Source organism: Mauremys reevesii, linkage group 4, assembly GCF_016161935.1.
Source record: "Mauremys reevesii isolate NIE-2019 linkage group 4, ASM1616193v1, whole genome shotgun sequence".
Classification (NCBI taxonomy): domain Eukaryota; kingdom Metazoa; phylum Chordata; order Testudines; family Geoemydidae; genus Mauremys; species Mauremys reevesii.
In genome coordinates, this window is record NC_052626.1 from 88885030 (window position 1) to 88901453 (window position 16424).

General features: G+C 38.2%; 1 long non-coding RNA gene across 1 annotated transcript; it reads right to left on the bottom strand.

The window, feature by feature from the left end:
- Positions 1-6736: 6736 nt before the first annotated feature.
- Positions 6737-13823, bottom strand: LOC120403686. Its single transcript, XR_005597660.1, has 3 exons — positions 13782-13823; positions 11702-11853; positions 6737-6893 (listed from the first exon to the last, which is right to left on the bottom strand). It is a non-coding gene; the product is annotated as an uncharacterized LOC120403686 (long non-coding RNA).
- Positions 13824-16424: the final 2601 nt, after the last annotated feature.

Consider the following 16424-nt stretch of genomic DNA (forward strand, 5'->3'; position numbering starts at 1 on the left):
TCTTCAACCCCTCACCACCAATAAAACTCCCATAATCCAAAGTATTCAACTAGAGTTGAATGATATTGTCCTTCTTTGAGATGCCAAATTAAAGAAGGCCTAACCATCAATAATAAATACATTAACAGGAAATTTAGAGCTCGTCAGGAAATACCTATTTTACCTATAAAAAAAAGTTTAGATGAAAATTGTTGACATTTTTCTGGGACAGTTTTTGTTTGTATTAATCAAACCTCAGCTGTTTTTGTTGAAATTTTTCATTGTTTCATTTATGATGAAGATCAATTTTTCAACAAAAAGTCTTTTAATCAAAAACATTTCAACCAGTTCTCCTTAACTTGGAGTTGGAAAACCCGGCCAACCTAAAAGCACAAAGTGATAGTGAACACTAAGTGCCAGTTTTTCTGCTGGTGCAAATGGGTGCAGCTTCATTGTCTTCAAATGTGTTTCATTCAGTTACACCAGCAGAATTCAATGGTGTTACCTTTCTGCAGCAAGCAAGCAAACAGTCATTTAAAAGTCCAAGTTGTAAATATTTAAACATGAATGAAAATTAAAGAATGAACAGCAAATGATTATTGGAGAGTCAGGGAGAAGAGGCATGAAAATAGTTGCTTTGATTTAAACAGGACTATTAATTATTTTTGGTCCAAATCCTGAACGGTACTAAGAAACTGCACCTGATGTCATTAGCTCAGTTCCTGTCAGGATTTGTTCCATTATTATAACAGTAATTCCAGTAGATGTGAATAATTCTCTTTTTCTTTCTTTGATAACTTTTGGGAGGGGAGATAGCTGTAAAATCTGATTACTGCTGGCTAGGGTCAAACACAAACCCATGTGCCAGAAATTTGTCTGGAAAGTGTATGTGATCTACCTGCTGTATTGTGGTGTGTAAGTTCCTTTACTTCAGGGGATGTCAGTCACAGGATCTGCAACAAAGTTAGGAAACGAGCAGTACATGGTGCTAGCACAGAACAAGCACTAAAAAAAGTAGAGTGACCATGGTGTCTTATGTTATCACAAGAACAGATGAAGCACTTGAGGTACAATTCAAACAGAAGAGAAGGCTCTCTCTCTCTCTCCCACACACCCCACATTACCAGTTGTTTAAATTTTCTCAGCAATGGCTTCCCACGCTGTAACCAGAATGAGGTATGTCAAAGTTCCAAGGATGTTCTTACAAACAACAGTGCAGAAAATGCCACTCTTCTCCTTCAGCTCAATTAAAAAAGCCACGTTTTCCTTGCAACTGATCTTCCATCTCCTCCTTTCTTTTGTCTACATCCATTTTCCCCTGAGTGTTATGGAAGTGATGGTGAATGTTATACAGTGATTTCTTGGGTACTATGTGCACCAAACCCACACACTCTGGAATTTTAGGCAGATATGGTTATGTAATTCTGTTCTATTCAGACTTTTATACCTCCCCTATCACCATGGCTTCTCCTGAGATAACCCTATGGCAGGGGTTCTCAAACTGGGGGTTGGGACTCCTCAGGGGGTCACATGGTTATTACATGGGGGGTGGTTCATGAGCTGTCAGCCTCCACCCCGAACCCCTCTTTGCATCCAGCATTTATAATGATGTTAAATATATAAAAACTTATTTTAAATTTATAAAGGGGGGTCACACTCAGAGGCTTGCTGTATGAAAGGGGTCACCAGTACAAAAGTTTGAGAACAACTGCCCTATGGGTATCTGAGCAAAGCCCCAATTTTATTGTTCAGTGTGTGAGCACAAGCATATATAACCCATAACCCATATCTTCTCCCAGCACAGAACTGCATTCCAGCTAATTTATCCAGGTAAAAGTTAAACACTTTATAAGTGGGATCCGTAATCATAATTTTCTGTCAAAGGTCACATGAAAGACCTCTTATGTTGTCTCAGCCTATTTCCCGGTACAGAGCTGTAATCTCCGAGAACACATAAATGTTTCAGTATTAGTACTAAAAAGCCACATGAGGGAGCATTTGGAGAATTGAAATGCTTTCCTTGTATCAGTGTAAATAAGTAAGGGAATCAAACTAGATCCCTTTAGTATATATATGGATTTGAATGGATCTAGAAGGTATTTCCCATTTGTCATCTCATACATGGCTTGTATGATGATATGAACCTCTCTGAAGTTAGGATTTCCAAAGGCAAGGCTTTGAATGGGGAGGATCATATAATTTCTTACCCCAGCCAAAGTTTACTTTCCTTAAATCTGAAAAGGGAACACAAATACATTTTTTTTTAAATTTCTGCTGAATGAAAAATGAGTTGTTGTTTGAATTTTCTCCCACTTAGACAGTGTTGCCATCTCTCAATTTTATCACCAGTCTCATGCTATTTGATGTTTTTCTTAAAGCCCCAGCTCTTGGAGTCATGTGATTAGGAGAAAAATCTCTTTTTTAAAAAAAAAATAGAAGCATCTAGCCCTTATGACTGGAGGGCATAGCTTGAAAATATAAATCCCAAAGGCTCAAAAACAGAAGGAAAATAAAATGAATCCAAAATGTATTATTTTTAAAATCTCATTTTTGGGAGCCTGACTCATGATTTTTAAATGCTTGAGGTTGGCAATAGCACTGCTAATCAAAATAGGAGACACTTGAAAAATGTCCAAGTGTGCTATTGTGTGAACTGGGTGTACTCTGGACTCATTACTTCAGTGACATGACATGGACAAATCCTTTGAAGCACTAAATAAAATTGTGAGAGAGGAAGAGATCACCACAGCTAGAAGATATGGCTATCTTATAAAAAACTCAATGGCCCACTTGGACTGTCCTCATAAAACAGAACTGTCTCAGTCAAGGAAGTGCTTATAATTACCATGATCTACACATTTTTGTTGGTGGTGCAAAAAAGTTGTGGAATGTACAGAAGACTAGCACCATGTCCCCAAAATTAAGTGTTCCATGGTCAATGTTGTCAAAGACAAAAATTCATATCAGAGGTCAGGTGGGTTGTTTGTTTGATTGTTTGCTTGTTCTCTGGATACAGGCTGCATAGCTGGGCCAAGGGCCCCTGAGTAAATAGCTGAGGCAGGTCTGATTGTAGGTGCCTATGTAAAGGTCACAAGGCTCTGACCGTTGAATCTTTGATCAGCCGTGTTGTCTGAAGTCTGAGTAGTAAGCATGAATAGTTAGTATAGAAAGTCACTTCTTAGGTGAACTCAAGAGCCACAAACAGAGGCATCTAACAGGAGAGTTTGGGAGGCAAAGTGAGAGGCTTTCCTTCCAGAGTCAACACTATGAGCAATTTCAAGACGGCCAGCAATGGAACAGTGGTGGAGAGCTGTAATCAATATGCCATGTTTTCTTTCTGCCTGAATCTAGAAGGGACTTCCTGGGGATGAAGTATAGTTAGTGGCTGTACTGGAGGAGAAGACTCTTGGATTGGAGGGGTAAGTAGAGATGCTACTGAGAATCAGAGAAGCTGAAGAGTTCCTAGACAGGAACCTGGGTTCAGGAAACGTTAGTAGCCCAGGTTCAAGGAAGAAAGGAGCCAGCTACCAAGGAGTTAGAAAGGAGGCCTGACTGTTTGTAATCACCAGAGCAAGCATTCTACACCACTGGAGATAGATGAAGATGGGCAGGCTGTGGCCACCAGAGAGACGAAAACTGGAAAGAATTCCACACAGCTAGAAGTTTCCAAATGATACCAGAACCCCCCAACATGGAAACTGGAAGAGATAACTGAAGATCTAGCTGGTCCAAGGGAATGGAGAGATGTACAGGACCACCTGTGGATGGAAGCTTGGCCCAATCTGTAAACTAAAAAAAAAAAAAAAAAAAAGCTTTCTCACAAAGAGTTCTCTGACCGTCCAGTGGAGACAGATGATCCTTGTTGGTGGTTCAATACTCAGAAGAATCAAAAGAATGTTATGCAAGGGACAGGCGGACAACAGGATGGTGTGCTGCCTCCCCAGAGCCAAGACATGAGATATCACCCTAAGATTGAATAGGCTTTTAAAGTTCATGGGAAAAGATCTATTGGTAACATTAATGATACTGCTTCAAGGGATAGCTTGCAGATAGTAGATGACTTTAGGGAACTCTGAAGAGTTCTGAAGAAGAAAAATGTCCACTTTATCTTCTCTGAGATTGTTCCTGTCCCATGAGCAAAAAGAAGACAGATGGCACTAGACAGAAGATTCTTGAAGTGAGTCACTCGCTAGGTAAGTGGTGTAGGGTTTTAATTTTGCGGAATATTGGTCCACCTTCTATGGGGAGAAAGGTCTATATAGGTGGACAACCTTCACTTCAGTAAAAGTGGAACCAATATTCTCAGGCACAGTCTGTAAAGAGTAATCAGGAGAGCATTAAACTAATGGGAAGGGTAAAAAAAGGGAAAGGTATGAGCACTCAGCACACACACAACACCCCCCCCCAAACCCTGAGATGATGTGAATAAAATCAGTCAAGGAACCAAACGAATGTGAAGGAAATTATTTAACTGCTTATACACCTATGCTAGGAACATGAGCAACAAGAGAAATCAGTTATGAGCACAAATTTGACATAGCTGGTATCATTGTAACCTGGTGGGATGATTCCCATGACTGGAATGTTAAATGGGTCATAACCACTGATTTTAGGAACTATTGAATGGGCAAAAGGGGAGTGGGAGTGGCATTCAACATCAAAAGTGGTATTACCTGTTTGCGGGTCATGGATAACTCAGAAAAAAATGATCTTGAATGTTATGGATCAATATCCTAACAGATAAAACACAAGATGGGGTATAAATTGGTGTCTGCTATAGACCACCAAATTGCACTAAGATGACTGCCTATTTACACATCTATCTATAATGTGTGGGAATAAAAGCTGCTTGATCCTGGGAGACTTTGGTTTGAGTGACATATTTCTGTTCTGTATTTGAGAAAAAGCAGATGATGTAGTCATATCATATGAAAATTTTCTTTCCATTCCACTAGTATCTCAACTGCTGAAGATACATATTTTTAATCAGCAGGTTTGGATAATTTACATCCATACAAGAATTTAAAAAAAAGGTGGCTGAGGAGTTCGCTGGACCATTAATATTGATTTTCAATAAGTCTTGGAACATTGGGGAAGTTCCAGTAGATTGGAAGAAAGCTAATGTGCCAATATTTTCAAAAGGGTAAATGGAATGACCTAGGTCATTAGAGGCCTGTCAGTCTGACATTGATCCCGGACAAGATAATGGACTAGCTGATACAGGACTCGATTAATAAAGAATTAAAGGAGGATAATATAATTAATGCCTGTCAACATGGATTTATGGAAAATATATCCCATGAGACTTGATTTTTTTGAAGAGACATATATATTTGGCTAACAAATGTCATAGTATTGATGTAATATACTTAAATTTCTGTAAAGGCATTTGACTTGGTACCACAAGATATTTTAAATAAACTAGAAAGATAAAATTAACATGACAGCATTAAATGAATTAGAAGCTGGCTATCTGATAGGTCTCAAAATGTAACTATGAATGGGGAATCATCATAGAATCCATCTGTTTCTAGTGGGGTTCTTCAGGGATTGGTTCTTGGTCCTACGCTAGTAAACATTTTTATCAATATAAAGACAGAAAGGAGCTGCAGGGAAAGTAGTTTACCATTGCTCCATCGGAGAAGGGAGGTGTGTTTGGGGCTATAGTGCCAGATAGGCTGCAGTTACTCCCCAGGAGAAGGCATTTGGGCTGATAAGCCCAGAGAAGAGGGGAGCCAGAAGGTAGATCTGAGAAGTACGAAGGAGTCCAGGGGAAGAGCACATGGTCTGGGAGTGGCAGGCCACTACTAGAGACAGGGTCCCTGGACTGGAACCTGGAGTAGAGGGCAGGCCTAAGTTCCCCTACCAGCCACTGGAGGAGTGGCATAGTCAGGGCAATGAAGGGAAGACTGCCATTTTGTATAGAGGGATTTTGATACCCTGTCAGGGGAGGACGACAGAGACCTGACCAGAGTACCCCAAGTCCCAGAGAAAAAGAGAGGGCATGGGGACTGGAAATGATAGAAGACGCCACCAGACTTGTGAAGAGTTAATCTGCAGAGCAACCAGTGGTCACTGGACCTTGTGACAACATTCTAATGACTGGACGTTGAAGCTAGAAAAAATGACCAGAAGTAAGGTATAAAATTTTAACTTACACATTATTGATGGTGGTTTCTCCATCACTGATAATTTCTAAGTCAAGTTTGGCTGTTTGTAAAAGATCTACTCTAGGAATTATTTTGGGGAAGTTCTATGACCTGTGTTACACAGGAGGTCAGACTAGATGATCATAATGGCTCTTTCTTGCCTTGGAATCTATGAATAAACAAAAACAGTTCAACAGTGAGATTCCAATTTCTTTTTCTGGTAAGGCAATTGTAAACCCCAGCATTTGCCCCAGAAAGCTGAACCAAGGAGCAAACAATTAATTAACTGCATCATGGCAAACCTGCAACTATTATATGTTGGAAGCACATGTGTTATAAAAATATGCTATGCCTAACTGGTTTAAGGGACTAAGAGGTTCCATCCCTATAATCCTGCAGAACTCTCCTTATAAATCAGACCCCACAGAGCATAACACACCCCCCCCAAAAAGTGAAGACTCTAAAAATTAGTGATTGCACTCAGTATCTCTCATACATGTTATATATACATATCACTTTAGTATTTAGGATCTGCACCCTCTGTTTGGTACACTATTCTCAGGAACTATCACCCTGCAATAGAAACTGGCATTCAAGCTGGTATAAGTTTTACTAAGGTTTTCAATATTTACATGTTTGTTTTATTTTTCATTATATAGCAATCATTTGATCATTTTTATTAAAATGATGCAAGCCTGAAAGACTGATATTTGCCGTCATTCTCGTCTCTAGAGAACCATTCTTTGCAGCTCCGGTAAATTGGACCTAAAAGGTAAATGGTATTATAGTGTTAATTTCAAAGTGAATTATTCAAAAAGTGCTCCATATGTCAGCAAGCATCATTTTGTGGAACTATATTAATGTCTTCCTTAAATACAGTTCACCCTTTTTAAAAGCTGTTTTATAGATCCAGGAAATATGTCTGGTATGAAGAAGTGCTTATTGTAAAGGATGTTTTAGTAGTTGGGTTCAATTAATGAGAAAGCCAGGATGTAGCCTTGTCTCAGGAATAGCTTAATAGCAATAACACAGGGCACTGGAATTCTCACACTTTCAGGTACTGTGTGGTTATTTATTTAAGATCGCTGACTTGCCCAATACAGAACATTTATTTTGGGTCCAAAGAACAATGCTTCCTTTTGATGGGCTTATCAGCAAGGAGCTAAGAAACAGAAACAAACCTGTTGCTTTTCAGCAGAGTTGTCTGAAGATAAGCAGTACCCCCAACTTTCATCATCACCCAAAATGACTAGTGAAGAAAAGCCAAACAAACTGCTGACAGCAACTATCTTTTAATGAGTAGGAGGCCAGGCCCTAAAGCTCCATTTTCACTGTTCAGGAACAACCTCCACCTACCTTATAAAGGTTTCTTATATTCAGAGGCTTGCAAGAAGATTTATAGCAACTCCTTAGGTTTTTCCATACTGACAGCATTTACTGGCACTTCTAAATGATGGGTCAAAAGTTAGCTTTGGTTTCATGACAGTGTGCACACTTTGAAAATGTAAAGCAGTATGCAAATGCTAAGCTTTATTAATAATAAATCCAGTTTTCTAGAGTTATGTTACTCAGTTCAAGGGAATCAGATTGGGGGTCATTTGTGTTGTACACCCCTTTAGGGGCACTCTATATAGCTGAGGATTAGAAAGCCAAAAATATGAAGAGGATTTTAAAATGCATTCAAGATGGATGTGCCTTGATCATCTTTTAAGAGATAATGGCTGTATCTAACATGATTTAGATAATGGAATAGTTTAGAAGCCTCTGTCAATATTGGGGCCCCATTGGGTTGGGCACTGTTCAAACACAAGACAGTCCCAGATCTTACAGGGTAAGCAATAACAATCTTGTGGTTGAGGGGGAACTGAGACACAGGGAAATGACATTACTTGGCTAAGGTCCACAAGAAGCCTATGGCAAACCTGAGAACTGAACCCATCTCTTCTGAGTCAGTACCTTAGCCCCAAACTGTTTTATCTTAATCTATACTGGCCTTTTCTCCTTGAAATGCCCACCACTTCTACCACACATGCAGATCCACTGGTGGTAGCAATAATGCAAACACTGACTTCAGGTGTTTTAACCACTGTGTTGTCTAAGCCTTGCTCAGTGTTATTTGTATTATGGTAGCACTAGAGGGCCCTAAATTGGGATCACAGTTCCATTTCGCTAGGCATGCTGCAAACAGAGTAAAAGATATTTTTGAATGACTAACAGCAGCAGGAGCACAGAGAGCACCTGCTCTGTTCCTGTGCCCAGTGCCATTGCACCACCCCTCTGCAGGGAAGAGCAATTGCAAGGGAAATCCTGCTCGGTTCCTGCTTCCCTGGACTTCGAGCATGCTCACAGATGACAAAAATGTCCAGAGAATTTAGCCGCCAAACTCTAACATGTCTCTCCTGCACATGTGCAAACTGAGATTTTTTTGAGCCTTATCAATTGGACAAATTTGAACAGATTTTTCGTGGGGACAGCCAAAGATAGATCCCTAACACCAGGGTGACCCCACTGCCAAACTTCAAATCTAAAGCAGGGAGGTACTAGAGCTTCTCAATTAAACAGTTGTATGAATTTTTAATGTGTGAAACAGTGTATTTTTTCCTGCCTTCATTCCAGGAACCAGCTGAACTGTATTTCTTGAAACATTCCAAACAATTTGAGCCTGAGGCAGACACCCGGCATGCAAAATTTTGGCATGAGCGATTACATTTTGGCAAAGCTGTAAGCAACTGAAAACAGGGGCTTACAATTGGAAGTGACAGGCTATTGGTGTTGCTATTAGCTCCATCTAAAATATCTCTGTCTTTATTACAATTTCAGGAAGTAAATCAGTAAAACGGGCAGGAATGGTTCATAGAAAGTAAACCATGGAAGGTGAGCTAACCAACCAAAGTAAGACTTGAGGAGGGATTTGAAAGCTAGAAAGATTGCAGAGTGCTTTCAATCAGGAGAGTACAGTGTGTGAGGCTGTGTACTGTTATAATCCACATGGACAGCTTCTCATACTGGAATGAGCATACTGGTAAGTGCAAAACTTGGTTTGCCATCTATAATGCAGATAGCTGGATTTTGTAATTAAGAACATAAGAATGGCCATACTGGGTCAGACCAAAGTTCCATCTAGCCCAGTATCCTGTCTTCAGACAGTGGCCAATGCCAAGTGCCCCAGAGGGAATGAGCAGAAGAGGTAATTGTCAAGTGATCCATCTCCTGTTGCCCATTCCCAGCTTCTGGCAACAAAATTAGTCGCTGTGTAATTGCTACCCATGCAAACCAGTGGGGCCAGGCTGAAAATGGGTGACTGACATGCACGGAAATAGATTGTATAGTTAAAACAGGTTTAAGTGACGTTCACAGTAATTTAAAATATCATTTGATAGGATGAACTTCCAATGAGATTATGATCTGGTGGACTATTGAAAGTGTGAAATAAAATCTTAGAAGTTGTACCTCGGTACTGTGAATAGCTGCCAAGGGAGGAAAAGATATTATATAAAACTTTAGGCTTCTATGCCTGACCAATTTCAGCATATCCAACAAAACAAGAAATTTATTTATGAAGGCAAATTTAATCAGAAATCCAGCCTTGTAAAATCTTTCTAAAATCCCACAAAAAAAAGTGTGTAAACCTCTCCATTGACCAAAAGTCAATAAGTCTGCATGATCATACATTTAATCCACTCTTTTGAAAGACACCAGTAATGTGTATCATACTTAGTCACTAACATTCGAATATTACTTGCAAGTAGGTCTGTCAAGAGATTAAAAAAATTAATCATGATTAACCACGTGATTAAAAAAATGAATCACAATTAATCGTGTGATTAATTGCACTGTTAAACAATAATGGAAAATTATTTATTTAAATAATTGTGGCTGTTTTCTACATTTTTAAATATATTGATTTTAATTTCAATTCATTCAAAGTAAAACAATGTAAAACTTTAGAACCTACAAGTCCACTCAGTCCTACTTCAGCCAATTGCTCAGACAAACAAGTTTGGTTACAATTTGCAGGAGATAATGCTGCCCACGTCTTGTTTACAATGTCACCTGAAGGTGAGAACAGGCATTTGAATGACACTGTTGTGTCCAACATCACAAGCTAGTTATGTGCCAGATGCATTAAAGATTCATATGTCCCTTCACGCTTCAATCACCACTCCAGCATATATGCATCCATGCTGATGATGGGTTCTGCTCAATAATGATCCAAAGCAGAGTGGACCAATGCATGTTCATTTTCATCATCATGAGTCAGATGCCACCAGCAGAAGGTTAATATTCTTTTTTCGTGGTTCAGGTTCTGTAGTTTCCGCATCGGAATGTGACTTTTTAAAGACATCTGAAAGCATTCTCCACACCTCATCCCTCTCAGATTTTGGAAGACACTTCAGATTCTTAAATCTTGGGTTGAGTGGTGTATCTATCCTTAGAAATCTCACACTGGTACCTTCTTTGCATTTTGTCAAATCTTCTATGAAAGTGTTCTTAAAATGAACATGTGCTGGGTCATCATTCGAGACTGCTATAACATGAAATATATGGCAGAATGCAGGTGAAATAGAACAGGAGTCATACAACTCTCCCCCAAGGAGTTCAGTCACAAATTTAATTAACACATTATTTAATGAGCCTCATCAGCATGGAAGCATGTCCTTTGGAACGGTGGCTGAAGCATGAAGGGGCATACGAATGTTTAGCATACCTGGCACGTAAATACCTTGCAACACCAGCTACAAAAGTGCCATGCAAATGCTTGTTCTCACTTTCAGGTGACATTGTAAATAAGAAGCAGTCAGCAGTATCACCCGTAAATGTAAACAAACTTGTTTGTCTTAGCAATTGGCTGAACAAGAAATAGGACTGAGTGGACTTGTAGGCTCTAAAGTTTTACATTGTTTTTTTTTCAGTGCAGTAATGTGACCAAAAAAAAAATCTACATTTTAAGTTATATTTTCATGATAAAGAGATTGCACTACAGTACTTGTATGAGGTGAATTAAAAAATACTATTTGTTTATTATTTTTATAGTGCAAATATTTGTAATAAAAATAATAATATAAAGTGAGCACTATACACTTTGTATTCTGTTGTAATAGAAATCAATATATTTGAAAATGTAGAAAAACATCCAAAAATATGTAATAAATTTAAATTGGTATTCTATTGTTTAACAATGCAATTAATCACAATTAATTTTTTTAATTGCCATTATTTTTTTTGAGTTAATCACGTGAGTCTTGCGATTAATCGACAACCCTACTTGTAAGTATGCCAACCTTAATGGAACAGTGCTAAAGAAGGGCCTTGAGGACTTTGCTATAGATTTCTTTATAAACCGGTCTATTTAATTCTGTAGCAGGGATATAATTATCTCAATTAAATTCCATAGGATGGTTTTAAAATTCTGTAGAAAGAAGGCTTGAGTCACCCCTGTCTTTGTGCTCCCATCAGCAAAAGGACCTAGTTACTAGTCATTCCTCATTCTCATCCTGGCTGATCCCAGCATAATTTACATCACGTCAGTATAGTCCCTTACTGATTTTCACTCCATCCCCCAACATACTCACTTATTCCCCCAGCATGCCATCTATGCCAACATGGTCATGAGCTGCTGGATTAGGAGCCATATCTAGTGGCTTTGGGCCAGCAATGTGTTTTCCTCTGCCAGACAAATCCTCTGCTGGTGAATTGCAGCCAAAATCTGGCCCCTTTACACTGCCTGAGTATCACAAAAAGGTCAGTAAATAATATGGAATCTAGTCAAATATCTCAGTATCTATTAAATTCTATAGGACTTCAGAGTAATTTTTCTAGAACCTTATTGATTTTATCCCTTTTAAATTTTATAGGATTTTTCCATAAGGGAAATACATTCAATTTATTTACCATTGTCTCTACCAAAACAACAACAAACCCACACTGGTATTTTCCCCTCAGCTTGATATTAAATGAAATCCATGCCTGGAATTATCAATCAGCGTCAGAGGTTTCACCAGTTACTCTTGCAGCAGGCTTTTTTTTTTATTCAAAGAAGAGTAGATAAAAGTAAACCCGAAGAAGAAAAACATGCTGTGGTCCTATTTTCTATGATCTTCCTCCCTGTCCAATAAAATAAATCAACTGCCATGTGGTGTGTTCTGCAGTTGATCAGCAGTGGTACATACAGCTCTGGATACTCTGCACAAAACAGGGCTTTATCTTGGATGTACTAGCTAGTCACCAATTATTGTGCGGGAAGTGTTAACGTGAATGGCAGTAAATCCTCTGTCATCACAGGCTGAGTACTCAAGCCAAAGCCATTGTTGCTTTCCTGTGTGATCCACTGAGTTGCTGATAAATTTTCAGCTCTCCAGAACTGGGGGAATCTAGGGTGAGCACTCTTTTCTCTGGAACTAAATGGAAAAAGGTGGTCCACAAACTGAACATCTTATTAGCTCCGTAAGAGTTTGTGGTCTGTGCACATGAGGCAGTGGGAGGGAGAGAGGGGAATGGGTCTTTGGTGATCTTGAGAAAGGTGTCAGCTGGTTTGCTCATACTGGCATATTTCATTTGATGCCCCGTTGCTTGCAGAGGTGTAGTCAGTGCCTTAATTCACCACTTTATTGCAAACTCTTGGACCAACTGATGAATACTAACAAAATATATGCGCTCTTTGGAGTGTGTGCTACAATCAGTAGGATGTGATCTTGCTCTCTGGCTAGACCCCTTCCTTTTTGTTTTGTTTATTTATTTACCATTTTTTGGAAGGTTGCACACCTCATCTCACTTCATTATTCTCCTCTAGCTCATCAGTTTCTGATTCAGAGCATGGACATATTTACAGGATATGGACTGCTATTAGGAATTCTGTCACCTTAGTTTTTTTAGCTAGATCTTATCTTTCAATGCAAGAATAACTTGTCACTGATATTATCCAATGCTATCCTGCTACCTTTGTCAGACTGGCAACCAATGGAATATTGTGCATTACAGTATATTCCAAGCGGTGGCTATGCCAGTTCTAGATTCAATCTGTCTTCATATGGAAGTCTCTCCATGCCTCTATCATTTTCATCATCCACCTCCGAACCCCTTCTATTTCAGTTATATCTTTCTTCAGGTAGGGTTCCCAGAAATGAAAATGGTATTCCAAGTGAGGGGAAACATTGCTTTAAAAGTGGCATTATATTCTCAAATATTAAATTTTATGCCATACTTTATACACATCCTATCTTTGCTTGCTTTTTTGGCTACTGCTATACATTGACCAGAGGTTTTCACTGAATTTCCCCCAACAACACAAGTCTTTTTCCTTAGTGGTTACAACTAATTAATTTGGAACCCAATTCAAAATTATTTCTTCCAGTGTGCATTACCATAATTATCAACAATGAATTCAGCTGCCATTTTGCTGCCCATTCTCCTAGCTTTGTTAGGTCCCTCTGAATTTCCTTACAGTTTTTTTTAAGTCTGAAGTCACCTCTTCTGTGATGTATGCCATCTCATCAAACACCTGCTTTTCCAGATCACTAATAAGCATATTAAACAACAGTCCTAGTGGGGAATTGTGGGTCTCCCTACTGTTAGCCTTTTGAAATGTTGAAAATTTACTCTTTTTGCTACTCCTTGTTTTGTATATTATCCTATTTGAAAATGGAATTACTCTACCTCTCATCCCATGTTTGCTTAGCTTTGTTAATATTCCATCGTGAACTGTCAAAGAATTTCTGAAAAATCCAAATAAAATGTCAGTTGATTTTCCTTTATCTACAGCTTTGTTCATGAGATCAGAAGATTCTAATAGATTAAAGAGGTACAATTTTCCTTCACAGAAGCCATACTGGTTCATTTCTATCATAGCATGTTTGTCAAGGTGTTTTATAAATCTATTTAATTATTGTTTTGATCAGTTTTCCCCTAACTGAAATAAGGAGTACTAATCTGTAATTTGAAAAGGTCACCTCTAGTCTTTACAAAAATATATCAATAGGTGCAGCATTTGCTACTCTCCAAAATAAATACATGTATTCACTGTATGAATACAGTAGCCAATGTTTATAATAATATTTTTGTTAGCAGTTCAGTCACTTCATATCTACACTCTTTCAGAATGCTTGAATGTGTACAACCCCGTTCTGTTGTATTGCTTCTCTTTAATTTATTCATTTGTTCCAAAATGTCCACATTCAACATCTCAGTCTCTGACAATAACCAGAGTACATCACCAGGGGAGAGACTTATATAAATGCATCATTTAGTTCTCTGCATTCTTCCTTAATTACTCCCTTTATTACTTGGTAGTCCATCTGATACACCAATTCTCTCCTACTTTTTCCTGATATAATGAAATAAGAAATTGTTTAGTGTATGTTTTTGGCTATTGGCTCTTCACCCTCCCAATTTCCACCTTACGTTTTCACTTGCCATTGTTTAGACCCTTTAATTTGGCCTTACTATTTGGCTCAAATAGCCTCTTGCAATTTGCCATTTAACCGTACTAGGTGCTTCTTTGCCTTCCTACTCTTCTTTTTTTATTTAGGTGCATACATCTCTTCTGCGATTCTACGACAGCACATATGCTTGTGTTCTTCACTCTACTTCGTTATCCAAGCACTTCTGAATGTTTTCCATCCAGCTTTTCCTTTGCTGTCCTTTGTGCCTTTTTTCTCCAGCACCACCAGCATGGCCAGTTGGTCTCTACTTCCTGATATAAATCCAAAAAATTCCAATTTTAACATTTTTGATCTTTCCCAACACAACACTCTTCACTCTCCTTCACACTGATTTCTACCTATTTTTTAATGACACTCCATCAGTGACAGCCCTACATTTCCAAACACCCTCATCTGCTGCTTTTAGGATTTGAGTTTCACACCCACAGATAACAATCTTCAAAGAGAGATTAACCCAAAGTAATAAACTCTGGGGAACAGGCCATTCCAAGTCTCTGCTCCCTCCCCCTTCTACGGTAATGAACTCTTTGAAGCGATGCTAAGCATACATCAGAAATTACAAAAGAGCTCATGATGTATATGGTTATGATTGAATGTTTTCAATAGGGAGGGGTGGAGTCAATGTAGGGATCATATCACATTAAATCAAAAATCAGTGAGTTCTCTCATCCATCTCCAAAAAAGACAAATAACTACTAACATCAATCATTATGGCTTCAAGATGAAAAAAAAATCCATATTGCTTCTAAGCAATACCTACCATCTAAAACCAATATTATATCCAAAGGAGAGTTCCTAAAATGTATTCCAGACACAATCATAATGAATCTCCAGATCCATGCAGCGCAGTTCATGAACAAAAATAATTATAGTCTAAAGTTACATTTAATTAGAAATGTTCTTTGTTTCCTAAATGGTCTGACCACATAAGAGTTATATAATATACTATTAATGTATTTTTTTCTATCAAGCTTATATTAAATTCAGTAACAGAGACCCAAAGATTTAAGACTCATTGCTATTAGGTAAGACAATCCAAAGTCTTAAAAGTCTGTGTTGTAATCAGGCCAGACAGAAAAAGTGTAGTGTTGTTGTTTAAATGTTTTGGTGGTTTTCCCTGACAAAATTTGATCCATACGGACTTTTAACTCAATAGGTTACATGAGCAGAACACTTAATGAAAGTGTTAATTAAAATAGACTGGAATGTGAATTGCATTGGATATTATATGTTATTTTGTCCTATTCAGTTTCAGCACCTAAAGTTACCAATAGGTGGCAGAAAATAAATAAAATTAAATTTCCACATTTTAATAATGATTTAAATACAAGCATCCCCTCCTTATTCCTCCCACATCTGCCTGGAATTAGAAGTAGGGAAGAAAATATTTGTGAAGGTAAAGGATTACTTGCTAGGATTTACCTTATTTTTTAATAATTTCAGCAATTTCCCTGGAGCGTGTGAAAAAGTCCATAGTGCAAATGATTTGATCCTTGCTATTGCTTTTATAACAAGCCATAAGCCTGCAACCTATTGAGGCATTTACTCTGCTGCATGTTCTAGGATCCAATTCTTTTACTGTCTGTTCACAAACAACATTCCTGTATATTGACAGCATTTCATACCTCCAGAATGTGAACAAAAGCTGTAAATTCTGAGCAATTAGCTGAGAACTGTCTTCAAACTGTCAGTAGATTTGTTAGAGAGAGAATTTTCTAAATTTCCTGAAAAGAGACAACTAAAGAGATTTTTAAAAAAATTAGGTTTTGTCCTATAGTGTCTCTAAAATTACAAAGAAGTCTTAGAAGACATGAACTGCATTAATGGTAACCCCTCCTAAGGATCAGAATACCACCAT